This window comes from Anguilla rostrata, chromosome 17 (assembly GCF_018555375.3).
Source record: "Anguilla rostrata isolate EN2019 chromosome 17, ASM1855537v3, whole genome shotgun sequence".
NCBI classification, from domain to species: domain Eukaryota; kingdom Metazoa; phylum Chordata; class Actinopteri; order Anguilliformes; family Anguillidae; genus Anguilla; species Anguilla rostrata.
The window spans coordinates 18050618-18070374 of record NC_057949.1 but is presented as its reverse complement, the minus strand read 5'-3'; the positions used below and the strand labels follow the sequence as shown (position 1 = coordinate 18070374).

Genomic DNA, 19757 nt, shown 5'->3' with positions numbered 1-19757 from the left:
CGAGGGATGGGGAAAGGGGGAGGTACAAGAAGAAAGAGAGAGAAAGAGATGCTCCACTTGAATCTCTGAATCTCCTCTAGCAGCACTCAGTTTCCATGGCAACAATTAAAGTAGGCCTCTCCATATACTGCTGATGGACAGAGAGATGCGCACAGATATGCTTTACACACCGATACACCCTGGTAACCCATATACCTCAATACACGCACACACACACACGTCACACACATCACACACATGGATACACACTACGACCGCAGATACTTTAGGTATATTTTACACTCAAATACATTTCATGCACAAATTAACATGGGTTCATCAGATGCGTTCTATTCAAACAAACACAGGCACATATACACACACGCACATGCACACACACACACAGATCTCATACTTCTTGCATAGTTTCTGAACACACAATACTTATAATTCCAACGTCAAGGGCAACCTAAATAATGATAATAACAATCCTAATGATAATGACAGTTTATATTGTTTTTTACAGAGCCAATAACCCATTTATTTATAGTGACAGCCTGGAGTGGCATCGCCCATTGTACACATTTCACACACTAATACACACGCACACCCTCCACACACACTGATAGACACTAGACAGGAACTCATAATGATGCCAGCCCTAGGGTTAATGCCCATCGGGAACTATGACAATGGCTGACACATCAACACAGCAAGCACAATTAGAGCAAGTTAAAAGTTCTGTGGATCTGGGGCCAGTGGCAGGAGATCGTGTCCACAGCAGGAGCTTAGCATAACAAACAAAGAAGAAAGATAAGACTGCGAAACTACTGTCCCACTGAGAATCTGTATGTAAAGTTTGAACAGGACTACTCCAGGTAACCTCATTGACTGTCTTAAATCTTCCATTTGATTTTTTTTTGTTTTTGTTTTTGTGAAAGTACTTTAAGTCTGAACAAATTGAAACAGAAAATTATATTTGTACTACTTGTCTATTACGGCAAAAAAAAAAACAATGAAAGGTTTGGATGTTGACAGGCCGTAAACAGCTGAATCTTGATAAAAGCGCGCCGTGTATCGCAGTCACGATCTGAGCAGGGCTGGCAGAGCAGCAGCTACTTCCTGCTTTTTATTATCTAGTTTTGATAATAAAGCGGCGGAAAGAGAGGACTTTGTCCTTATTTCCCACGCTTGCGGGCGGTCGGGGAAATCACGGGCAGCCTGCACGGGCCCCGCACCCGAAGCCTCTCCGTGCCGCGCACCTGGTCCCCTTTTGATTCCACTTAACCGCAAGACCGTTTCGGAAGCTTTCCGGTCGATGGGGGCCGCGCCTCTGACGCAGGACAACAAAAGAGCCTCTAACATTTCCGGGAAGAAAAAAAACCGGCGCTACGGGGCCGGGGGCCGGAGTCCCGCGCACGCTGGGGGCCCGAGCGGGGGCAGGGGCGCTCATTTTTAGCCCGAGACAGGGGCCAGACAGCGGCGCTGACGGCCCCCCTCTCCAGCTTTTGGGAGGCATCACAAACCAAAAAAGCGCGACAGCGGGAGAGCACATTCCAGGTGCCCGGGACACAGGCTGCGCGCGCGGAAACGCGCCGCCACCGCCAGCCCTTTGGAGAGACGCTGGCGCCGGCTGAGCGAAAGCACACCTTCAGAATTCCATCTGCTCTTCCCCATACGCTGCAATTCCTCGCTATTAATCTTTCATCTAAGGCCATACATTCACTTTGATCACATCTCTCTAACAACCCGGTATTTTATAAACAGCACGGATACCGTATTGCGGATCGGCTGTTGTGAACTGCATTAATCTTGCACATTTAGACATAATGATTATGAACCCAGTAAATATATGCAAATATTATTACTCTGACAATAAATTTAAGTAAGTTACCATAATTAATTACACCAAAAAAAACACAAAAAAAAACAACTCGTGACTACACGTGAACATTAAAATTGTTAACTCTCATTAAGGAAAGGGAGTCTACTGTAGGCCATGCACAATACAAGGATTGAAGTTTATGAAGCATGATAACAGACATAATTGACCTGTTTAATTGAGCTGCTCCATCAAGGATAAATCTCACAATTCTAACTGACTGTGTGATGCTGACTATGTGTCAGACATTCCACAAAGAAGACACTTGTGTAGTAGGGAAGAGTCCCCATAAACGTACTGCTTGACTATAACACGGTCAATAACTTAATGCACAATGTGGCTACCACAGCCATTTCAGGTTTTGACATGTGTAATTCAGTCCACTACCACATCGCAAAGGAACGGAGCAATGTGATAACCTTTGCGCGAGATATTTCCAAAAAACTGTTTTTGAGCGGGCAAAAATCTGCTCTGGAAGTAATTTTCAGGTACAGGTTTTTATTTTTATTTGCAATAAATCATATCACAAACCATTTAAAAATGTATCTGTCCTTGAAAGGTTAGTGTAGGTTTCTGAGTGTATTCTGGCAGGAACTGGATGCTAGGTTACAAAAAAACATGATGTTCCCATCTGTATAAACGTAATAGCTGTTACAGTTATGCTGCCTCTGAGTTTCTATAACAAACAGCACGCTTTGATGTTATACGTTTACAGAATGTCATCTAAGGAGAAAACGAAGGGTTGGTACCCACAGTGGTCATGGAGAGGGCTTCAGATTTGGAGATTAAGGACACTAGATTGTCTAACCATCTACGTGTCCTTTTGGGGACACCCTTGGGTATTTCAAATGGTATTTAATACTTATTAAAGTAATTAATTTCACTCATCATCGTGTTTAACTTCAGTTAACTCAGTGTTTAATGTTAAATGTGTTTTACTAATTTGCTTGCTTCGTTTGACACAGCCTCATCTTCTGGATGCGCCAAGTGGTCAATGAAAAAGACACAGCAACCTGGTCACAGGCATCTATAAGAAGCACACACCAGATTGGTCTGTAGCTATGGTAGGCTACTTGCTTTGTAAATGCTTAATTGGGTGTTAAGATAAAAACTAAATTTGGTCGATTTGGACGTTACCACTTCACTCACACATCTTTTTTTTCATTACATGCTTCATAATCTTAATTTATGATGACTCTTCTCCTACCAGTTTCAGGAAATATTAACATTGCAGTTCTTAGTCTCAAAACATTCCCGAAACCCAGTGCTACAAAGGTTTTAACCAGTTTCTAACCCGTGCCTACTATATGGGTTTTATCTATGCCTACTGCTGTTAGCGGTAGGCCTACTCAATCAAAGAGGTTACAATTTTTTTTTTTAACTGAAAACACATTTCAATTGATTTAACTTTTACTGGTTATTGTGATAAATGAATGTCCCTAATGTAAACTCACCTCGCACGTGACACTAAAGGCACTTAAAAAACTACACAACATGTAGAAGTAGAATCTCCTGATTAATGAAGCACTCCTGAACTATTCTATGATAACAATCACCACATTTTTCCCGGTGAAAAGCACTCAATATTATATTCATAGGGGACAACCAGGAGGTAGTCTTGGGTGAAAAACACTGGCACAGAACATAGAACTAACATTACGTCACATCATTCATTTTCACAGGAAAGTACAGAATTGCACAGTATTTTATACCACAGCAACGATAGTGCAAGACACTATCAGTTATACTTACGTGATCCGACGTTTGTAATTTATGAGTTTGGCTCCAGGGGGGAATGAAACTGATGAGATGTGAGTGGCCGCTCACATCTCCTGATTACTGCACAGACCCACACACATCCTTACAGCCTTACCCAGAGTGATTGAGTGGCATAATGGAGTCTATTTCATGACAAACGACATTTCGAGCGTTTGTTGGTCTCTTATGAATCGCGTCGCATCCGCCTAACGTAGTACGTAATAATGGCACGAGAAAAATTATAAACTCAATCATTTTTCAGTGATTAAATGGTCATTTATTCTATATTAATATTCTACTTTCACTGTAAATATCCGCCTGCGTCAAACAGCTTTTTTTCCTTTTTTTCATAGAATCACCCGATTCAGTCAATTAAAAAAATGCATAATTATATTTTATATTGGACGAAGGTATGAAGTTGGACTCTAATTCGGTGCATTCATTCGATATTTGGTAAGATAATTTATGACATTTTACACAGATATTTTATTTTTTATTAGTAGGCCACTGAAAAAGAGTTTTAGAATTTATTTTGGATGCTTTAGAATAGTTGCATTTTAGCAACAAGTCATGCACTTTCAAACGCACCTACAAAAATGCGGACACACACACACACACACACACACACACCGCACCAAACATGGAAGGTGGGTTGGTTAGGTTAAATACCTTCGTGATTTGCACAATAATGAATTTTTCCTAGTCTTTTGTCAGTCTCCTGTAATGATTAAAAGGGACATCCTTTATTATTACTGCGGCACGTGTTTTATTCAGTGGCCTTCGTTTGCCAATGTCATTCAAACGGTCTCTAGGATTAGCGCCCGTCATGATTATGCGCGTGAACACGGACGCTTGTCTCCGAAAAGGGGGGAAAATAAGAAAAAACTAAAATGACCCCTTGCCAATAACTGTCCTGTAATCAGTTTAAATGTGTTTTATTGACAGCTTTTTCACAGATTAGAGTTGCAATAATCTGCCCTACACAATCCATCTCATTCCGAACTGTTATTTTTGGAATCTGTTTTTGGATTAGTAGGTGTTACGTGCTGTAGTGTGCGTGTACGATTCGTGAATTCGTGTTCGTTTGCACTTGGCAGCTGTGTACGTTTGTGTGTTCGGTGGCTGTGCACTAGCCATGTATTTAAAATGTTTGTGAGCATAAATATGACATATGACACAAAATTTGATGATGCAAACTCGGACAGGAGAATTTACCCGGTTAAAACTAGGTTCATCCAATTGAAGCAGTCCACTGGCATTAATGATAATAAATTAAAACAAATTAGCATGAATGAGAAATGCTGACAAGGATAACAAGTAAAAACATAAACTGGAATTAAATCCAAACTTCTAGCCACCCACTGATTGCTAATTACAAAACTACTGTAATCACTGCCAAATACACTGAAGCACATCACACACCATTATATTCAGCTGAGGTGGTTCTTTTGAGCCGTCATTCTGTGGGGGGGGGGGGGGGGGTCTGCTTCAAGTTAAGTCTCGTTGACACAATGAAACAAAGGGGTCCAGACATGGGCTGTTTCCCCGTGCTGCTTTGTTGTGATAATCAATGTTGAATGGGGTCTTCATAATGTTGTTATATACAAACCTGTGTAGCATATACAGGTCTCTATATATCAGTGAAACCCCCATCCAACTCATTCAGAGTGCTGCAGCACGGCTGGTTTTCAACCTGCCCAAGTTTTCACACGTCACCCCCCTGCTGTGCTCACCCCACTGGCTCCCAGCTGCTGCTTGCATCCAGTTAAAAACATCGGCGTTGACCGACAAGGCCCTCAAAGCTGCAGCTCCTGCCTGTATACGTCCGGGCCACGGTTCAGCCCCCAACCTGTCCCCCTGTGACTGCTACATCAGGGTCAGCTGGTCACTCCCCTCCCAGGAACAGCCTGGCCGAAGCTTGGCCAGGTCCAGATTCTTCCCCTGCCTGGCTCCCAGGTGATGGAACGACCCCACCCCCTTCAGTCAGGACTGCACAGACACTCCCCAGTTTTTGTTGCAAACTGAACAATCATCTCTTCAAGAAACACACAACTCCCAGCTCTAGCCACGGTGACCACTGTGCACTTAGGCTTCAACCCTAGTGTTATGACACTACGATGCACATAGCACATAGCTCACTATTATCGCTAGTTTGGTATTAAGCTGGATGTATCCTTTGCCTTTTGCTTCATACTAAGCGTATGCATGTTCTGCAGTATACTCGTTGCTGTCACTTAGAGGCTACTCATTGACCTTGCCAGTGTTTAATACTGACTCCTAACGCTGTACTACTTTGTAAGTCACTCTGGATAAAAGCATATGCTAAATACCAAAATAAATATATGTTATATGCAGACCTGTACAGCATATATAGGTCCTCATATACCGATCTATTCAACATATACAGGTCCTCCATATACAGACCTGAACAGCATAAATAGGTCAGTACACAGACCTGTACAGCATATATAAGTCCTTACATACAGACCTGAACAGCATATATAAGTCCTTATATACAGACCTGTACAGCATATACAGGTCCTTATATACAGACCTGAATAGCATATATAAGTCCTTATATACAGACCTGTACAGCATATACAGGTCCTTATATACAGACCTGAACAGCATATATTAATCCTTACATACAGACCTGTACAGCATACTTAGGACATAAAAATAAAGTGTGACTAGCAGGAGAAATGCATTTAGCTGCAGCTCAGCGGCCCTGCCCTCCAACACACTCAATTTCACTCTCCTGCTTCATCTGATCAACATATATAAACAGCCTGAAATGAGTTCACATCAGACTCTATTCAGGGCAGTGCTATTGGCCGAGCTGGATCTCTCACACCGCCTGCGACTTTCACAAGAACTTACACACATTTGACAATCCACTCCAATGCACATCAGCCTTTTGTCACCTGACATGTTTGTTCTTTTGTCTTTTAGTTATCATCTGAAAAAATCATTCTTTTTCTGTCTGGTTGGCTCACCGTTATCTTATGTTGAAAATGGCAACCAGGGAAAGCAGAATGGCCTCTTTCTGTAAAAGCTGAATTTGAGCTGGCTGGTGTGTAACTGTCTGACTGGGGGGAAAAAAGGCTATTGGCTGGTAAATACTTCCAGAAATCATTCATTTGCTAACATTTACTTTCAAACGTCTCTCATTTCCTCTTCCAAGGCTAGATCATCGATGAATGAACAGCAGTACTAACCCTACACCCATGTTCAATGCAAGCATGCTATTAAAACCTGCTAAATGCAATGCCTTAAAGAAGTACACAACGTAGCTGCTCGTGATGTGCGACTGCTGACACCACACAAGCTGTTTCGACACTAAGCCGTTTGAAAGCAGCCGCAAAAATCTCCATAACATCTGACATATTTTCCATCACTCCGGCTTCATAAGAAACAGCCCTTAACATGAATTCAGTGCTAACAGGCCGGTGAAACACATTTATACAATGCCTTTATTTAAAAAAAAAAATCTACCTAGCTTAGAATGCTACCATCCCTAAGGGTATTTTCCCCCCACTGTTCAAGGTAATCATGAAATGACTGACCAGCTAACTAGATATTATCTCAATACCTGCAGGTTACCATGATAATAATTAGAGAAACATCTATTATTGTTGTTGTTGTTATTAGTAGAGGTGGTGGTGGTGGTGGCAGTGGTAGTGCTAAAAGCAATGAAGGTCATGTCAGGGCAGAAGGAAAGTGTAGTTACAGTTGCAGTAAAATTTGTACTGTACTGTGCATGCATTTGTTTTGCTGAGATTATTTTACGCACCATCTACTTACCGCTGACCGTGATGCCTATAAGGTGATATGCAATAAAGAGTAGCTTTGCTTTAAAAAAATGTTTGCAATGAATCAAAAAGTCAAACAGCTGACCGTTTCAATTCCCCACACGATGGTGCGACCGTTATGACCAGGCGTGGTCTGAACAGTGGCATAACCTTAAGAGAAGGGTCGATCACTGGTCATTCATGCATGTGCTTGGGCAACATAAGGAGAGTATATACCACACTTAATCTCACTGCCTAATAAAGTGTCGTCATCTTGATTGTACAGTGCATGCTCTGACACACACACACACACACACACACATGCACGCAGGCACGCGTGCACACATACACACACGCACGCAGGCACACACAATCTGGTTTCTTCCTCGTTCTGCAGCTTCTCTTGCTCCTGAGAGTCAAACAATGTCACTTGTTGTCAGAAACACAATGCAAAAAAAAAAGAATCATGAATTAAAAATGAGGAAACGTGAAGTAGAGGTGTTGTCAGCCGGAACCTGGTTGTAGTTTAAGAAAGGGTTTTTGTGAAACACAGTTTCGCATATAAATATACCAATACTTAACTTTTTTCTTTCACTTATTCTTCTATGTCGGTAAGTAAGAGTGCATTTTTTCTGATCCAGTGTCAAATATATACCCTAAATGTATCAATATTACAGCGGCCTTCATCACACGCACTGGGCATATGAACTGACTGAACAACCCGAAATCCTGTCAACTTCAATCTTTCATGCGGCAAGGCCAGAGCATATAGCAATCGCACACAATGTCCCTGCAAAGTTTCTTCAACCAAAACAAAGGAAAATAAATAAATAAGTAAATATGAATATACCCCACACACACACATCTTTCACTCCAAAAAAATAAAAAAAAAAATAAAAAGCAAACGCAGCAAATTTTCCAGGAGTTAATAGAATTTGCTTTGGTCTGACAGTAATGTGAAGTTTATGTCTCTCTCCCCATTTAAATCACAGCTACACTGAAATCCCCCGATACTCAGAGGCTTTAATTAAAAGCAGGAGAAGTAATGGGAAGAGAGGGAAAAGAAGTATGAGAAAGAGGGGGAGGAATGGAGAGAGAGAGGGGGAGGGACAGAGGGAGAGAACGAGAGGAGTGAGGGACAAGTCAGATCAGAACAGGGACACAGAAAGAGAGATAGGAAAAGAAAGTGGAAAATGGAAAAGGACAGAAAGAGAAAGGAGACTGAAAAGAAAATCCATTGGATTTACCCAATTTAATTGTGGACAGTGGTTCCAGATGATTTGCTTGCTTCAAATGTGCCCGATGTATCTGTGTCGATTGCATGTTCGCAGCTTAGACATTCAATGACTGCTCTGAATAAATGTGATCTGATTGAGCACATTCAGTAGATGCTCCCTCTTTTCTCCTTTTCTCAGTGAAGGATGGAGGGATTAAAGGGAGGGAAGAAGAGGAGGAGGAAGAAAGTGCTAGGTAGAGAGAAAGAGAGAATATGTGCAATGATGAAATGAAAGAGATAAAAATGAAATTAAAAGGACTATTGTTTGTAACCCCTCTGTCCTTTTTTTCTCCCTTTCTCAATGTGGAGCGAGTATGGTTTCTCTCGCTCTGTCTCTCTGTCTCTATCTCTCTCCCTTTCTCTCTCTCCCTCCCCCTCTCTGTGTCACTCTCCCTGATTGATTCTTTGGCGTTTGGCACGCACTCAAAGTGCAGAGAACAGCCAAACACTCTCCTATTAATATACAAACTCACACTTGCGGAAACACCTGCGAATAGCTACCAACAGAAAATCCCAATCTGCTCACACATGCAAAGTCTGGCAAAACAGACACAAATGCTCAGCAAAACAGGTAAACACGCCCACATCCAAATGTGCAACCATCACGCATGTGCGCGCACAACACACGCACACGCACACACACACACACACACAGGCAAGGGCTTGGCCTGTTCTGTACAGCATGGCTGCTGGGAGAGACTGTTTCTCAGCTTCACCATTAGCCCTCAGGTGTTCCCTAATTCCTTGGCCATTATTTCAGTTAGAGGTTGAAGGGAACCTTATTACTTTGGCAGAGCCACTGCCCTCCACGAACCCCCCCAGCCCAGATTTACTCTCCCTCAGCCTCCTTCATCAACCCCCATATAACGGCCACATTACCCCTGACCCCTGTGCATCCTGAGCTCAGGCCCCAGTTAGCTCAAGAGTCCCCATGAACACAGAGTCCCCGTGAACACAGAGTCCCTGTAAACACAGAGTAACCGTGAACACAGAGTTCTCGTGAACACAGAGTCCCCAGGAACATAGAGTCCCCATAAACACAGAGTACCTGTGAACATAGAGTTCCCATAAACACACAGTACCTGTGAACACAGAGTCCCCGTAAACACAGAGTACCCGTGAACACAGAGTCCCCAGGAACACAGAGTACCTGTGGGCATGGAGTCCCCGTAAACTTGCAGTCCCATTGAGCTCCCGGTCGCATTGAGTTAGCACACACGGTGCATTTTGGCTCGTTTCTCCTTGACACGGTTTCTCAAGCACACGTGTGAATTGATCACTGTTGTCTCCTGCTCCTAGGTGATTTTTTGGACTGACATATTATTTACTCCCACCACCACCACCACCAAGACCCCCCCGCCCCTTCCCACCAGCCCTCATTATGGCCCCCCCCCTCCCCCCCAACACCTCCTAAGGGCCCTTTGCCCCGCACCACCCTCTCTGGTCATGGTTAATTAATTACCAAGCTGTTCCCAGCGAGCGCCAACTGCAACATAGACAAACACCCTGATATACCGCTAGCCTCTCAGGTTCAGACTCTGCCACAGCGAAGCGCTCGGCCGGAACTTCTGAGGCTGCTTCACACAGACCGCTCAGTCACTCCACTTCAGAGTTAGGGTCAGAGGAGTGCTCCCTCAAACCCAGGAAGCAGTAAGGTTCTGAGACGAGTTCCTGTCCTCTTCCGCACAGGCTCGCATTTTCTTCGTTCCCCTTTCGAGACCTACGGCTGTTACAACAGTTAATACCCCAGCCGAGATTGATAGAAATAAATATTATGGCAGGCTTGCATTGCAAGCCCCACATTTCGCAGCTGTTATGAATATTTGATCGCGGCGACCGGGGTGGTTTTAATGACAACTGTCCGTGAGCCGCTTGTGTTCCTAATGCGTTCCGTATTTCCTGTTTGCATCAAACGTTATGACTCTTCATGGTGCGTTGTAAGCTGTGTAAGGTTAATAGCGCCGGATGGAGCAGCCAGCTCTACTGCAGCATTCACACATCTCTCACACAATCCCAATGCAGTGCCTCCGGATGCTCCTGAAATGCATACTTCATGTAATGGTAGTGTAGAGAACTTAAATACAACATATACAAGATATTTTATATGTTGTCTAAATATGTTATGCCTTTGATATATATACAAGTTATCATCAGTTCTAGTTACTCTATTAATAGATTTATAGAGCATATTTGAATGCAGTAATGCCATACATGCATCCATTACATCAGCAAATACTTGGGTGCAATAACATTTATGGGCATATTTAGCATTCATTTCCCATTGTCTGGCAAGATGTAGCCATTTAAAAATGCACATCGGTTATATATTGGTTTTCATGTTTAAGCATATTACTGTTAAACAGAGGTCATGTATCTTTAATGCTGAAACAGGGCATTTTTATGGCAGATTGATTTCACCGCTCTTCTTCAGTGCAGCCACGCAACACATTTTCCCTGTAGATTTCTGTTGCTGAATGCAGAGCATGATGAGAACGTTAAAAACCAGAGACAATCTGCTTTTTCTGCTCTATAACACATTAGTTTTGAAATGTGATGCCTGGTGGTTAAACAGGATGTTTTAAGAAACTGATAATGACATAATTTCATAACCTGCATGCCCAAGTAGTGAACTGACATCAGAATAATGCAATGTACAAAATAAAGTTAAAATAATATATAAATGCAGACATAGATATATGTGCATTTGTGTGGATAAATGTATAGGTCTATAGGGCCACACAGCACTATATTAGTGGCCGAGTACATTTGATCCATAACGGACTCGTTCACATAAGCTCTGTTATGAGTTGAATTGAACACTGGCCATTTTATTGTCTACAACTAGAACGCAGACGTGTCCTGCGTATCATCTTTCTTCACGAGACATTACGATAAATTTTCTTTTACTCAATGATTTACAAACGGCTGCAGTGCTATGATATATTGGGGTGTGCGTACTACAGTATATTCCTGCGCATTCTGAAGTTTAGGCGACATCGCCACAGACCGGTCAAGGTTTCTCCCCGCAAGCAGGGCGGTTAAGAAGCCTGTAACTACAGTTCATCAGTGACACAGAGGTCAGGGGTCAAGGGTCGCCATAAGAGCATAAGGAATAAGAGAGGAGGGGTTTCAAAATGAGACACGTCCGAGCGCAAACCCCCTCCCCCCCTGTCGTACAGGTGTGGCACTGTGAGGCAGCCAGTGGAACCCTGCCCCTCTCTCTGTCCGAAGCACTTCCCAGTCATTTCGTATTTAAATCTCATGCTGTGACAAAAAGGCTGAATGGCTAAATGCAAACCCAACCGACCGCCCGCTGAAGCCAGTAACACAACGCAGCTCGCTGCAGACGCCGCTGAATTTCCCGCCTAGCAGAAGCTCGTTTCCTCGTTAGTGTCCGTGCCTCAGTCGGTGACCGCAAGGAGACTGTTCATTCTTAACGATTTAGAAATAAAGTGCCTTGATTGCTCTCGCTCTTAATTCAGACAATTGTGTTGCCTAATATGACCAAAGCATTTTTTAAAAATGACAATCCATTCATTTTGACAGGGAAAAAACGAAATCAATGGCATTTTTCTGTCAGCTGAGGTCATTTTTGAGCCAGCAGATATTTGAAGTTTGTGTGATGAGGACGCTTGGTGATGCAAGAGGTACTACCTCATTATCGCACATTGATTTTGGCAGTTTTGTAGAAAAGTCTGAAAATCTTTTGAATATACCTAAATTTTCAGTTGTAAAAACTTTATATTTTGCTGCTGCTAACAGGCTTTATTCCTTCTGTTTTACACCACATGCAGTACCACACAATATCCTGAACAAACTGCCAAATACTCAAATATGTTATCACACATCCACACACACAAACACACACACTGCCAAATACTCAAATAGAGTACAATACTGCAGGTATTAAACCAGACACAGCGGGACATAGCATAGCTGGTGTAAAAGATGTAGCATAACTGGTGTGAAAAATGTAGCATAGCTTGTTTAAAAGATCCAGCATAGCTGGTGTTAATGATGCAGCATAGCTGGTGTGAAGGATATAGCATAGCTGGTGCAAAAGATGTAGCGTAGCTGGCAGATGTAGCTGATTTATCAGATGTTACATTATGAAATCGCAGAGACTGCCCTTCATTTTAACAAGCCTATATACCATGTTGAATGTTTTCATTTAATAAGTCAGTATTTTATTGGCTGGCTGAGGGAGTTGCTGTAAAGGCTACTGCAGTTTTTATGGCTGTGTTTGTGTGTGTGTGAGAGAGAGAGTGTGTGTGAGTGTGTGAGAGACAGAGAGAGTGAGTAAGTGGGGGGGGGGGGGGAGACAGGACGGGACTGTTTTGTCTACTTTGCAAAACATTTTGAAAAGTACAGTGGTCTGTTTCAACCAATACATTTATATTTTAAATTTAAATGCCCCCACCAACCCCTTCCTGATCTCTTCCTCAGTCTCCCTGTCTGGCTGCAGAACCTTCATCACATCTCCTTCATGAAAATGATTACCTCAGCCTGGAACCGAAGCGCAGAGGATTTGATAAATAATGCATGGCAATGGTAATGGAAATATTAATTCAGCCGAGGGATGAAATCCCTTTTGCGATTGATATAAATGAGTTATACGAGTTGATTAAAAAAAAAAAGATCAATGTGTTATTATTCTAATAAATCATAATGTTGTTTGACACATAATGCATAGGGGTAGAGGGTAACAGTGTTTAAACTAAACATTACCCTTAATGTAGGGCCATGGATTTGAGCTGTAGAGGCAGGGGCAGTTGGGGTTGCAGAGGAAGAGGCAGTGCTCCTATCACATTAATCCCAGCATAAGAACCCTGTCTTTCTCCCTCTCATACCTGCCTAACTGAGCAGGGAAGGAGGGAGAGAGAGAGGGAGAGGGAAAGGGAGAGAGAGTTGGTGAAACTATGCCAGAGGATAAATGATAAGAGAGGACTGATGAAGAGGGAGGAGAAGAAGAAAGAGAAAGTGGGGTGAAAGAAAAAAATCATTGCATGAGGAGAGGGGGAGTGAAGCATATAAAGGAGGAGAGCGGAAAAGAGGTACACTCTCAGAGAAAAAAAAAGGGTATGAAAAATTGCAGATAAAGGTACAAATGTTAGTCACTGGGGTGGCACCCAAAGGGTACATAAAAGCTGTACCCCTAGCCAGCAGTACATAAATTCATTTTTACCTTTTTTGTGTGTAAAAGGTACTTGTTAGCACCCAAATAGAACATGAGTGTACTTTCAGGGTACATTTGGGAAATTTGTTCCCTGAAGAACAAAAATGGACCTCCACAGTACCTTTCTTTGTGACAGTGTATGAGGAGGGTAAAAGAGGGAGCGAGGAGTCGGTGGAGGAGCTCATGTGGAGAAATGCCCCATATGGGGCAGTTCAGGTCAGCCATGAGCAGAGCTGTCCTGTAGAAACTTCCACTGGCTTCCCTCTAAATGTGCGTTTACAGCACAAGCACTCATAGAGCCCTTCCTGCATAAGGACTTCCTATATCCGACGCATCACATGTAGTACATTCACGCCTACACATGTATGCACACCGCAGAAATGGGCAGGCCCTTCTGGACACGAGATCCGACTCGAGCCAAATCCTTTAATTGCTTAATCAATTGTTTGTAAAGCTATGCAAATGAGCCCAATACCCAATAACGACCTTGTGAGGATGACTATCTCTTCATCGCACATTGATCGCAACATGCGCCGCGCCGAGCGCTAAAGACCTCGCAACCGAACGTGCGACCCGCTCCCCCCCCCCCCCCCCCCCCCCGAGCCAAGCCCCGGGCCTGATTGACAGGCATGGCAGAAACAGCACAAAGCCAAAACAGATGGTACAACAATCGAAAACCCGCTACCCCCCCCCACCCCCACCCCACCCCACCCCCTCCCACACCAATGCCTTCAGATACAACATTAATTATACATTAAAAGAGGGATGCTTATAGATACGTGTAGAAAGGGAATGAAATGAAATAGCATGTGTGCATGTGCAAGCGCGCGCGCACACACACACACACACTTCCTGGATGGGCAGGAGAGGTAGGTAAATTGAGGAGAACTGTACATAGAGAGGGAGAGAAAGGGAGAGGGGTACAGAGAGAGAGAGAGAGAGAGGGAAGGAGTGCAGGACTGTCCTACCGTGAGTATTGCCAGTCCAGATCTCCTCTGGGTGTTTCAGAACTGGCATGGTGCTGCACCCCGCGGCTCCTCTCTCGATCGCATGGCCTCGGACACCGGGAGGACGAGCTGATGACATCACGCAAAGACACGCCACGGACAGAGAAAGGGAGAGAAAAAGAGTCTTATGTATGAATACCAGCGTCCTTCATATCCAAGTCTTCATGGGCAGGGCGGACCGATGTGCGTGTTCTAGGCTTGCTTCGACACGTTTGCATCAAAATTCACTAATAAGAGTCTGCTTATAATGAAGCTAAATTTTAACAGAAATATAAACCTCAAAAAAATGGCATGACTGCTTTTGTAATGGTGACACATGAAACTCTGTGTCACCATTAGAACACTGAAATTTTGAGCAATGTCTAAATCAAGGCCATTCTTCAAAAAAAAAAAAAAAAGATTGTCTAGGATAAAACTTAACGTCATCATCATTTTTGCACGTACCTGCAGTGCAACAGTGCAACAATTAAATTGATAAAATGAAAAAATTAAATGTGTAAAATGAATAAAGAAAAAAAAAAAAAACAATTACGGGCAAAAAATAAAGTATGTTCTTTTCCCTGGCTCTGGGTGTACACACCTTTAAAAATAGAAAAATCTAAGAAAGAAATGGCCTTGGTTTTTCATTGCTCGTTCAAACCTTTTTTGATCTCTTTTAGACAAATTGACTCTAAATTGTCTTTTCTTCACAATATCCCTCTTTATAAAATGCCTCCTATAATCCTTTTTTTGAGCTGAAAATATACTGCATAAAATGTAAATTATACATGTTTGATAAGAGCAATTAAAACAACAAGAGAGAAAAAAGAATATGATAGTTGGGATTATTGATAAAAAATACTTATCGACTGGTTTCATACACAACGGTGTCCGAGCATAATTGTGGCAGTTCCCCTGCCGACAAGCAAGAATTGATCGCAATTGATCGTATTGATTTCAAACACAGTGGCTTCTGAACATAATAGCACCAATTCCACCGCTCAATTCATTTCCCTCTCCCGAATGGTCTCTTGTGCGCCCTAACTGTCGGGAGTTCAGTAGCCACAGCATGAAATAAAACCATGGTTTTTAGATAACAGCACAGATACATGCGTGGAGTGTGCAGGTGGTTAAAGGAGCCAAAGAGAGGAGAGATGGAAGACGTGATTTCTCGGACTCAGTAATCATTTTGATGGAGTGCAGATGTGTCAGTCCGCTCCACTTTGTGTTCCGTTAAAAAATACTAAAAAAAAAAACAAAAAAAAAAAAACCCTCAGTGGCTTGAGGAAAGAGCCCTGAACGAGGACCCCAACTGGTGACCAATCACGGCTGAGGCTGAGGGAGAAGACCAATTGTGGGCCGGCTGAGGGAGGGAGAGTGCCAGCGAGGGACGGCTGATTTTTTGTTTTGTTGTTGTTCTTCGCTCCCCTTGATTTTTCCCCCCATGTTTTTTTTGGGTCTGAGAGCACAGAACAGGGTGTGATAGAGGGAAGTGTGTGGAAGAGAGGAATGGAGAGGGGGAGAGAGCCACATGGTGTGAGAGAGAGGAAACAGGACTGGGGGGGTCAGTTTCACCTTAATGGTAGGGTTCATTGCTTTGGGTGGTGGGTGGGGGGGGGGTGCACGGTTCAGCCTGGGGTTTTTCCAGTATCGAAACTCTCTGCACGACACCCTTGACTCTGACTCCTCCCTCCTCAGATCTCAGCCTACTCCAAAATAATGACACACTGTCTTCCACATGGCGGGGCAGGGCCAGGGGTAGTGTGTCTTTCACATTGGGGGCGTTTTCAGAATAATGTCCCAATTTGGTGGCATGTTCAGATATCTGTTGAAACTATCTGTCAGTCAATCTGTCAAAGAAATGATAAAACGCTCTATCTCTGTACTGGCAGTCCGCTTATTCAGTGCTGAATATGTTTTATGTGTATTGGGATGGGGACTGCTTTAAATTTCTCCTGCCTTCCTCTCTGTTAATTACTCTTTCACTGTTTGCCTTCCACACCATTTCTCTTTCGATCTTCATGCTGCATCATGTCCCCCTTCCTATGCATGTTTGTGTGTTTGTGTGTGTGTGTGTATGGTATGCGTGTTTATCACTTTCAATGGACAAGAGGAAGAGAGAATTATAGATCAGAGAATGATTTTGATTCAGATAGGCAGTGTAATAAATTATGTATTATATCCGATGCTTATATACAAAATTTTCTCTCTCGCTCTGATTCTCAAAAAGTAGTTCCATAGCACTGCGAATAACTTCTAGTAATGCTAATGACACACAAAAATAGAGACACACACACACACACACACACACACAACGCACACACACACTCACATGCATATATAGAGACACAAACATACACACACACATAAATGCACACACAGGGACACATACATACAAATAAACATCCACACACATGCATACACACACACAAGAATGCACATACACACAAACATAGATGCACACATACACACACACATATATACACACTCTATGAATGTGCACACAGACACACACTTAACAGCACAGAATGAGCATTCGATAAGCCAGCTTTTTCCATTGTTATTTCAACAGGCAAAAGTGTCTTTGAAAAGGCGATACTTCAAAAATAAATGATACACTAGAATGATGGTGATTAATAATGAACAGTGTCTCCAAGGCAACAGATTGTAGTTTCTATATTTAATAGATTGGTGATCTCACACACACACACAAGCACACAAACACACAATCACACGCTCAGACAAACAATGAACGATTTCCAATAATAATCATACAATTCCGATTACAATAAACATGTTGTATAATACCATATAAAAATGTTTATGTGTTTAATCTTGCAAATGATTACACAATTACACAAACCAACCTGTATACATGGGATTTCAATTATGACACATGTACATTCGGATAATGAAAACTACACACATTACATGCACTCTAATTGACATCCTTGCATTCAATAGCAGTCTCCCTCAATCTGCAGAAATGAATTACTGAAAAGAGTTTAATTGCAGGAGATCATGGCCCATCTTTCACGCTCTGTAAGTGCCCTGAAAATACATCACCAGTACGCAAAAATCTTATTTTCTTTAGCTATGCCAGGCTCCGACAAGTTACAGTAGGGTAGAAGTCATGTTTGTCTTAAAATGTAGCTCAGGGAGAAAATCTGCGAGGTACAACTTCTGCTTTGGCGCTGTCGGAGACGTGAGGAGGTAGAAGTGCGGCGCTGTCTTTAAACCGTTTTTTTCACGCTGACGTGTGGCGTAGGCCTCGGGGTTAGAATGCGGCTCGCGTTCGAGCGGGAATGTGACGCAGACGCCGCGGTGCGCTCAGGCGTGGGCACGAGCTGAGGCGGCGGAGTCCCACAGTTCTCCCGGCACGGAGATGGTTCCGTTTCACGGTTCGCGATCTGGGCCAGAACTCCTCGCTACGGCACAAACACGCACCGGGCGCGTGCTTATCACCTCCAAACGGCATCGATATCCACGCTTACTACTCTACTGGATGGAGCAATTTCTGTAATCTCAGTTTTTTATTATCTTAAATATTTAAATAATACTAATTTTTTAATAATATTATCCTAAAATAATTAAGTATTTCAATGTGAAGGCTGTTTGTTTAATAAATACGTATCATTCATCTGAAGGAAAGTGAACATGACCTTTTTCTTACAGGTGAATAACAGATTATAGTTAAGTATCTTTCTGAAATGGTAGTCCACTCTGGTTTGAAAATTGCAGCCTCTTGTTTAGCATTTATTCCATGGTACAAAAACACAGATATGCTAACAGATATAGTGCCCGCACAGTATGACCACTTAAAACCTCAAAATAACCCACTGAGCACATCAAAATCAACCAGTGAAATTATGTGACTAATGAGATTTTTAAAAGCAGGTTTACTTTGGATATAGTGTACATGGTATTTGGTGGTGGCTTCTACTGAAGAACAATAGATGGCTATCCAACTTTGTGCCTTATCTTTGTAACCTATCGGTGACATGTAAATTCACATTACTGTGCTTATTACAGACAATGAAAGAAACGCCACGGTTTGAACTCATTCATAAAACACAATGGATTCTCAAGGATTCTGCAATGATCCTCTTGACGATGAAGAAACTAGCAAGTTAGATTCATTCAGTTTTCACTGCAAGGAGGTGATCATTGCATGTGATGTCATAAGGGGAAATTCTGACATCACAGAGGTGTACGTCTGCACAGCCTGCCGGTTTTAACCACAAATAACTCTGCTCCATTCATCCTGCCAGTCAGCTCCCTCCATTTAGTTTGACATCAAGCTTTGTAGGTGTCCTCTGATTGGTCAGTACCACAGTTTCTTTATCACCCAGCATCACCTAATTCTCTTGAGTTCTGAGCGATGTCCCAACAGGCTACGGGTTCACTTGTACAGGCTGTGAAGGGAGATCCAATCAGAACCTAAATTTCATCGCATCACATCCGTGATCGCACACTAGGGCGATGTCTATGACCACTGGGGAGCCGTTTCCAGGTCCCGTCACCTTATTCTGGTTCATGAGACACGGACGGAGCAGGCAAACAGGCTCCTGTTTGGGACAGACTGTGTTCCTCTGATGCCGTAACCTTCTCTCTGGCACAGTGCACTACAGATCAGATCAAACCCCCTCCCGTCCTCATCATCGCCCCCTTTAGAGGAACGCAGAGGCTGTGTACCCTCTGAAAGATAACACGTCCGAGGTACACCACACATGCCAAGGCCTTTAAAAAAAAAAAAAGAATAACTAAATAAATAAATATATATATAATATATATATATATATATATATATATATATAAGCATCTGTACTTCTGTTACGCACACACACACAGACACACACACACAGAACTGTCTAGAACTGCATTGAGTAGGGAAGTGGGTGGGGGACAA

At 42.8% G+C, this 19757-nt stretch overlaps 1 protein-coding gene across 2 annotated transcripts in view; it reads right to left on the bottom strand.

Moving 5' to 3' along the window:
• The window catches only part of LOC135243579 (glutamate receptor ionotropic, NMDA 2B-like), a 78756-nt gene that overhangs the window by 51284 nt on the left and 7715 nt on the right, over positions 1-19757 (bottom strand). For both annotated transcript variants that reach the window (XM_064315514.1, XM_064315515.1), the window contains one exon: positions 14831-14938. The gene's annotated coding sequence lies outside the window, so the exon portion shown is untranslated. The remainder of the gene's footprint in view (positions 1-14830; positions 14939-19757) is intronic.